The sequence below is a fragment of the Antechinus flavipes genome, chromosome 2 (genome assembly GCF_016432865.1).
Source record: "Antechinus flavipes isolate AdamAnt ecotype Samford, QLD, Australia chromosome 2, AdamAnt_v2, whole genome shotgun sequence".
NCBI lineage: Eukaryota > Metazoa > Chordata > Mammalia > Dasyuromorphia > Dasyuridae > Antechinus > Antechinus flavipes.
In genome coordinates, this window is record NC_067399.1 from 8,654,058 (window position 1) to 8,663,725 (window position 9,668).

Below are 9,668 nucleotides of genomic sequence, written 5' to 3' on the forward strand. Positions count from 1 at the left end.
GAGATCCGCCAAGAAAGGTCTGTCTTTACTGGAGGGCTGGGGCGGTTTTAGATCGGGCGCAGGCTGAGGGCAGCGGCAGTGAGAGCACGGGAGCAGACTGGAGAGGGGGTGGGGAGTGATCGTAGCCGTCTCTGCGGGGAGAGCTTCGCTACAGGTTTGGAACCTGCAGCAAGTCAGCAGCCCAGCAGAGAAGCTAAAAACACCGGGGCTGAAGAACACAACCGCAAACAGCTGGAGTCTCTCAGGACCTGGCCGCCCCCCCCTTCCCCCCCTCAGTGACTCAGCACGCTCTGGGATCTCAGAGCGCAGGCGCAGCACAGTCCTGCTAGTGCCTCACTGCTGCCACCTGCAGTCTGTAGAGGAAGCTCGATAACACACCCAGCCCCCCCCAAAGAAAGACTCCAGTTTTTTCTGTTTTTCTTTGCTAGTTTGTCTCTGATTAATAGACAGAATGAGCAAGAAGCTGAAGAGGACTTTAACCCTTGACAGCTTCTATACAGATAGAGAGCAGACTCTAAATCCTGAGGAGACTAAAAACAGACAGTCCCCAGGTGATTCCCCAAAGGAGGAGAGCGTCTGTTCCTCAGCACAGATGAACCTCATAGAAGTGATTAAAAAGGCTCTCACAAGGGAGCTAGAAGAAAAGTGGGAAAGAGCCTGGAGAAGTCAGTTAAAGAGAGAGTGGATAAAGAAGTAAAATCCTTGAAAAATAGGATTAGTGAACTGGAAACAGAAAACAGCTCTCTAAAAAACAAAATTGGCGAAATGGAAAAAAATTCCACAGAACAAAAGAACTCAATTGGACAATTAGAGAAAGATTTTAAAAAAGTGAGTGAAGAGAATACTTCACTGAAAATCAGAATTGAACAAGTGGAATTGAATGACTCGAGGAGACAAGAAGAATCAGTCAAGCAAATCCAAAAAAATCAAACAATGGAGAAAAATGTGAAATACCTTCTGGGGAAGACAACAGACCTGGAAAACAGATCCAGGAGAGACAATCTGAGAATCATTGGACTCCCAGAAAAACATGATGAAAAAAAGAGCCTGGACATTGTCTTCCAGGAAATTATCAAAGAGAACTGCCCAGAAGTCATAGGAACAGAGGAAAAAATAAACATTGAAAGGATTCATCGATCACCCACTGAAAGGGATCCTAAAATCAAAACACCAAGGAATATAGTGGCCAAATGCCAGAACCCTCAGATGAAAGAAAAAATATTGCAAGCGGCTAGAAAAACCCAATTCAAGTATCAAGGAGCCACAATAAGGATCACCCAGGATCTGGCAGCATCCACATTAAAAGATCGAAGGGCCTGGAATATGATATTCCGAAAGGCTAAGGAACTTGGTATGCAACCAAAAATAACTTACCCAGCGAGAATGAGCATCTTTTTCCAGGGAAGAAGATGGACATTCAACGAAGTAAGCGAATTTCATCTATTTCTGATGAAAAAACCAGAACTTAACAAAAAGTTTGATCTACAAATATAGAACTCAAGAGAAATCTAAAAAGGTAAAGATTAATCTTGGGAACTATATTTTGACTATATAGATGTATAAAGAATACATGTATACCTTGTTCTAGAAATTGATGTGGAAAGGACACTGTACCAGAAAAAGGGTAAAGTGGGGGTAGTACATCACATGAAGAGGCATAGGAAACCTATTATATCTGAGAGAAAGAATGGAGGGGGATGAATATAGTGGGTATCTTACTGCCTTCAGAATTGGCTTTAAGTGAAAAATCTTAAGACATATTCAATCTATGGTGAAACTTCTCCCATCTCATTGAAAAGTGAGAAGGGAAAAGTGGAAAGGGAAGGAATAAGCTAAGCGGAAGGGAATACGGGAACTGGGAGGGAAAGGGTAAGATAGGGGGAGGAACTCTAAGGCGGGGGGAGGGACACTAAAAAGGGAGGGCTGTGATAAGCAAGGGGTGCTCACAAGCTTAATACTTGGAAGGGGGGAAAGGGGAAAGAAGGGAGGAAAGCATAAATCGGGGTTAACAAGATGGCAAGTAATACAGAATTGGTCATTCTAACCATAAACGTGAACGGGGTAAACTCCCCATAAAGAGGAAGCGGTTAGCAGAATGGATTAAAAGCCAGAATCCTACAATATGTTGTTTACAGGAAACACACCTGAAGCGGGGAGATACATGCAGGTTAAAGGTAAAAGGTTGGAGCAAAATTTACTATGCTTCAGGTGAAGTCAAAAAAGCAGGGGTAGCCATCCTGATCTCAGATCAAGCTAAAGCAAAAATTGACCTAATTAAAAGAGATAAGGAAGGACACTACATCTTGCTAAAGGGTAGCATGGATAATGAAGCACTATCTATATTAAACATATATGCACCAAGTGGGGTAGCATCTAAATTCTTAAAAGAGAAACTAAGAGAGCTGCAAGAAGAAATAGACAGTAAAACTATAATAGTGGGAGATCTTAACCTTGCACTCTCAGAATTAGATAAATCAAACCAGAAAATAAATAAGAAAGAAGTCAGAGGTAAACAGAATACTAGAAAAGCTAGATATGATAGATCTCTGGAGAAAATGTAATGGAGACAGAAAGGAATACACTTTCTTTTCAGCAGTTCATGGAACCTATACAAAAATTGACCATATATTAGGGCATAAAAACCTCAAACTCAAATGCAGTAAGGCAGAAATAGTAAATGCATCCTTTTCAGACCACGATGCAATGAAAATTACATTCAACAAAAAAGCAGGGGGAAGTAGACCAAAAAATAATTGGAAACTAAATAATCTCATACTAAAGAATGATTGGGTAAAACAGCAAATCATAGACATAATTAATAACTTCACCCAAGAAAACGATAATAATGAGACATCATACCAAAATGTATGGGATGCAGCCAAAGCGGTAATAAGGGGAAATTTCATATCTCTAGAGGCCTATTTGTATAAAATAGAGAAAGAGAAGGTCAATGAATTGGGTTTGCAATTAAAAAGGCTAGAAAAGGAACAAATTAAAAACCCCCAGTCAAACACTAAACTTGAAATTCTAAAAGTAAAAGGTGAGATCAATAAAATTGAAAGTAAAAAAAACTATTGAATTGATTAATAAAACTAAGAGTTGGTTCTATGAAAAAACCAACAAAATAGACAAACCCTTAGTAAATCTGATTAAAAAAAGGAAAGAGGAAAATCAAATTGTTAGTCTTAAAAATGAAAAGGGAGAACTCACCACTAACGAAGAGGAAATTAGAGCAATAATTAGGAGTTACTTTGCCCAACTTTATGCCAATAAATTCGACAACTTAAATGAAATAGAAAAATACCTCCAAAAATACAGCTTGCCCAAACTAACAGAGGAAGAAGTAAATATCCTAAACAGTCCCATCTCAGAAAAAGAAATAGAACAAACTATCAATCAACTCCCTAAGAAAAAATCCCCAGGACCAGATGGATTTACATGTGAATTCTACCAAACATTTAAAGAACAATTAACTCCAATGTTATATAAACTATTTGAAAAAATAGGGATTGAAGGAGTCCTACCAAACTCCTTTTATGACACAGATATGGTACTGATACCTAAACCAGGTAGGCTGAAAACAGAGAAAGAAAATTATAGACCAATCTCCCTAATGAATATTGATGCTAAAATCTTAAATAAAATATTAGCAAAAAGATTACAGAAAATTGTCACCAGGATAATACACTATGACCAAGTAGGATTTATACCAGGAATGCAGGGCTGGTTCAATATTAGGAAAACTATTAGCATAATTGACTATATCAATAACCAAACAAACAAAAACCACATGATCATCTCAATAGATGCAGAAAAAGCATTTGATAAAATCCAACATCCATTCCTAATAAAAACACTTGAGAGCATAGGAATAAATGGACTTTTCCTTAAAATAGTCAGGAGCATATATTTAAAACCATCAGTAAGCATCATATGCAATGGGGAAAAACTGGAACCTTTCCCAGTAAGATCTGGAGTGAAGCAAGGTTGCCCACTATCACCATTATTATTTAATATCGTATTAGAAACACTAGCCTCGGCAATAAAAGTCGAGAAAGATATAAAAGGAATTAGAGTAGGCAATGAGGAAACCAAACTATCACTCTTTGCAGATGATATGATGGTATACCTAGAGAACCCCAGAGATTCTACCAAAAAGCTATTGGAAATAATTCATAATTTTAGCAAAGTAGCTGGCTACAAAATAAATCCCCATAAATCCTCAGCATTTTTATACATCACCAACAAAACCCAACAGCAAGAGATACAAAGAGAAATTCCATTCAGAATAACTGTTGATACCATAAAATATTTGGGAATCTATCTACCAAAGGAAAGTCAGGAATTATATGAGCAAAATTATAAAAAAGTCTCCACACAAATAAAGTCAGACTTAAATAATTGGAAAAATATTAAGTGCTCTTGGATTGGCCGAGCGAACATAATAAAGATGACAATACTCCCTAAACTAATCTATTTATTTAGTGCTATACCAATCAGACTTCCAAGAAAATATTTTATTGATCTAGAAAAAATAACAACAAAATTCATATGGAACAATAAAAGTCGAGAATCTCAAGGGAACTAATGAAAAAAAAATCAAATGAACGTGGCCTAGCTGTACCTGATCTAAAATTATATTATAAAGCAGCAGTCACCAAAACCATTTGGTATTGGCTAAGAAATAGATTAGTGGATCAGTGGAAAAGGCTAGGCTCACAAGACAGAATAGTCAATTATAGCAATCTAGTGTTTGACAAACCCAAAGCCCCTAACTTCTGGGAAAAGAATTCATTATTTGATAAAAACTGCTGGGATAATTGGAAATTAGTATGGCAGAAATTAGGCATGGACCCACACTTAACACCATATACCAAGATAAGATCAAAATGGGTCTATGACCTAGGCATAAAGAACGAGATTATAAATAAATTAGAGGAACATAGAATAATTACTATAACAAAAGTGATGATTTTAGAAGTGAAATTTCCTTGATGACATCTTGCACTTTTATAAAGAGATTTTCCCCTTAGCCAGTCAGCAAAAGGACAATGACCCCAAAAGCAGGATTTGTTGTTGTTTAATAATACCACTTATGTCTGATTTTTCAAGATGTTATTTGGGATTTTCTTGGAAAAGATGCTGTACTGGGTTTGCCATTTTTTTTCTCCAGCTCTTCTTATAGATGAGGAGTTTATGTGAATGGGGTAACTGCCTTGCTCAGGGTCATACAACTAGTAAATTTCTAGAGTGAAGGCTAGAGTGAAACTCGGGAAGAGAAGTTCTGACTTCAGGCCAGCATTTTATTTTCTGTAATGCTGAATTCCTAAATATCCTTCTAAAGTTGAATGATAATTTAAAGGAAATTGGTTATCAATAAACCTTTTTATCCATTTTATAACAGGAACAGCACAAGGTTTTGGTGATAAAAAGACAAGTGGAAATAGCACTCTTCCACAAAGAATTTTTCTTCTATCAGAAGAGACAATATGTACACACTATATACAGTATAAATACAGTTTGTTTAGTTGACTTGTTTCATTTCTATCAGACTCTCCATGACCCCATTTGTAGTTGCTTTTGGCAAAGATATTGGAATGCTTAGCTATTTCCTTCTCCAGCCCATTTTACAAATGACTTTCCCAGTTCCACATGGCTAATAAGAATGGATTTGAACTCAGTTTCTATTTATTGCAGGACTGGTGTTCTATTCCCTGTGTCAATAGTTACCCCATACAAAAATACATATGCTTTTTTTGTGAGTAGGGAGGAAATAGTAACAATTTATTCATTGAGTTGAGCTTATAACAAACAGGAAATATAACATTACTAGTTTATCTTTACCATTATTCTTTAGAAAGAACAAACTAATATTCTTCCTATTGTCAGATTACCAAAACAAAAAGTACAGAGTAATTCTAGATAATGCATTAGACTTGGTAGTTTTCAAAGAACAAGCAATACAACTTGGGATGTTTCATGTGATCCTTGGGGTTTTTGGTTTCCAGCCAAATTGTTGATAATTAAGGGAGGCATTTTTTTTTCATTAACCCACAGAGTAAGAAAACATGGGGGGAAATTTGAGGAGAGAAGAAAGGGTCAACTGTGTGAAAGGGATGTCTCTTACATCAGACAAGAACTTGGCAATGCAAAAAAAGAAGCCCCAGTTCTTTTAATTCCCAGTACACTAGAAAAACTGGGATCTCCAAGAGGTGATTCAACCAGATAAATTCTGCAGCTCAATTTCCAGTGGCCACAGCAATGTCAGTTTTCTCCCTTTTTCTGAAAAGCACACTGGTTCTTAGTCTTCTTATTATAACAGCTTGATGTGGTGAATAGAGTCCTGAAATTTGAATCAAGAAGTGAAAGCTTTAGATTCTGATTCTAATACTCACTAGGTCCCTTAACTTATCCAATATTCAGTTTCCACATTTGTCAAATTGACCCATGATGCCAAAATGGTATTTATAATGTCACAATACCTTTCTAAGTCTTCAATGTGATATTGTGTTTACAAAATTTAAGGAACTCGATGGGTTTTTGGTAAAAATTATACATTATACAAAACATATAAACTTGTTTAATTTGATTAAAACATTACCAGCATCAAAATGGAAAGGAAGAGTGTACCACCAATGAAGATGAAATTTAAAGTAATAATTGTGAGTTATTTTAACTAACTCTATGTAAATAAATAATCTGATAATCTAAGTGAACAGATGCATATTTAACAAAAATATAAATTTTCTACATTAACAGGAAAAGAAATAGAATACTTAAATAATTCTCTTAGATTATTGATGACCTGTTTAATTTATTTTTCTATCTAAAAAAAAAAAACAAAACCCTCAGGACCACAAGGATTCACAAGTGAATTGTACTATACATTTAAATATCAATTCACCATTAGTGTTATGAAGTGATCCATTTCTTCTGGAGAACAATTTGGAACTATGACTAAAGGAACACATAATTTCACGCACATATACTTTGGTCTAAAAACTCTACTAATAGGTCTACACGCCAATGAGATTAAAAAAAAATGTATGATAATATTTATATCAGTTTTTGTTATCAAAGCATTGGAAAATTGAAAATGTGCCCAACAATTGACTAATGACTGAACAAATCATGGTATATAATTGCTATGGAATATTTTTGTGTTATAAAATGACGAGTGGTGTGATAGGAGAAAATTTGAAACTCATAAAATATTTTAATGTTAAGAATAATTAGGTACTTTAAATGTGTATATTATTTTAATTATTCCTGCTATCAACTCTTGAAAATTATTAAATCTATTAAAAACAAAACAAGACAGTTGTTATATTATTTACATAAGACCACACAGGAAGTAAATGACAGAAGCAGAATTGGAACTCCGGTCTTTCTGATTCTGAGTCTGCTACTCTGTCTACTGATTTACCAACTGCTTCTTAATAGCCACTATTGCTCCTACCGACATAATTCAGTTCTTCATATATTAGTTTTCTGAATCTGTTGCTATATAGCTCTACCAAAAGAATATTGATGTCTGAAATGGCTCTGTCCACATTAAATGCTTCATATATAGTGGCTAAAAGAAATTAGAAATACTTACATTATAAATGGGGATCATTATAGATTTGAGGAATCTATGTGCACTTTTAATATCAATAATACTCAAATAAATGAAAATATTTGTTACTTTTCAAGGTTATTCTTCCAGAATCCATTATTTTTAAATAGCGAGTGAAATCTTATTGCAAGTATAAAGACTACACTGAATAAACAAACCCTCACATAGACACTTCTTCAAGGTCCCCACCTCTGTCTAGAAATTAAGGATGCAAGCAATTTTCTGCCCTGAGGTTAATTGATGTCTGTTTCTTCGGTTGTGCTCAGAATGTGGTAGTTACACACACACACACACACACACACACACGCAAACACATACACACATGCATATACACACACACAACTCTAAAGTTGAGTTGTCTGATCAAGTTCTCATTCCTTTTGCACACATAAAAAATTGTAAAAGATTAGGGTTAAGGTTAGGTCAACTATTATTCAAGTTAATCACTGGCAACTTCCAAAGTGTTCAGAATGGCTTTGCAATGCTTTTATATGGTTTTAAAAGGTAGAGCTCATAATGATTTCAGGTCAAAAATGCCACAGAGGAATACAAATCTTTCCCTCTCTTCCCTTTTCATTTCACTCTCAGAACTCACTGAAGAAATGAATTGAACTAACATTGGGTATATGGAAAATTGGACATCTCTTGCTGGTAAAGAAGGCTAATTTCCCAGGGAACACATATATATGAGCTTATGCATTATGTGCTGCAAAATAAGAAGTCATTTTGGAAATATGAATAAAAAGGAGACGATACCTTACAAGGCAAGAATGATTTTACTTTGGCCTGGAGAGACCTCAGCTCATTTCTATTAGTACAAGGATCTATAAAGATAGTGAAATGAGGAATACCTGATTTTCCAACATCGTGGAAGGATCTGTCTTTTGGAAAATGAGAAACATTTTAGTGGAAAATCATGATTTAGAAGCAAAAAAAAAAAAGAAAAACACCAAAATTGACAGACTTCCATGCAGAAAGTATAAATGTTTATATAGGCATATATCTCTATTTATGTATCATGGATGCATACATATGTGTATGTATTACAAAGAGATATGGTAATAAAGACATAGAAAGAGGAAAAGGGATTCAGAAGACAGACAGACAGAAAGAGATACAGAGAAAGAAACAGAAAGATAGACAGAAGTAGATGAAATCAAGTAGGTGGAGTAAAGTAAAGAAACTCATCTGAGCTCTCACCCAAGCCCATCCACATATCTTTAAATAATAAATATAAACAAACTCTAGAGCAGAGAACCCACAAAAAAGAAATGAAACAATTTCCCAGCTCAAGACAAGTTAGAAGGTCAACAGAAAAGGTGCGTCACATCAGAGTGAGCACAGAGTACAGTTCCAACATTGGATGCTTAGCAGAGCCCCAGCTCAGCAAACCAAGTACAAGATTTAGGAGCCACTGAAGCAGCACTGCTGCACAATCAGCAGTAAGCTCCACAGCTCAGCTGACAGATTCTAAGGGGATAGAACAATTGGTCAGAAGGAGATTACAGAGGTCTCTACTGGTATAGAGACAGGATTCTATTGCTTTGCCCATATGCAAATATTGGCCAAAGTCCTGACTGGCAGTCCAAGAATAAGCAGGAACACTATCACACCAGAACTTGCAGCCACAGTGGAGCAGAGATCCTCATCACAATTTCAAGGAAGGAAAAAAAAAATGCTTCTGATCATTCACAGACCAGAGTAAAGGATACCTCTTGTTAGATTATACCATCTTGGAAGGACTGAGAACTTACAGATCACTAGAAATATCTGAAAAAAAATTGCACAAAACGCTGAAATTTGGGACAAAGTGCCCTGTTACTTAGAAACAGAGTCCTACTTGAATAAAGAGTTAAAAGTCAAGTAATAAGCTGGAAAAAAGAGCAATGAACAGAAAAAGTTTTAACCATAGAAAGATACTTTGGTGACAAGGAAGATAAATGCATACAACTCAAAAATTAGTAAAGTTAAAACTTCCACATTCAATGTCTCCAACCATGGAAGAAATCAAATAGGATGTTGAAAATCAAATAAGATATATAGAGGAAAA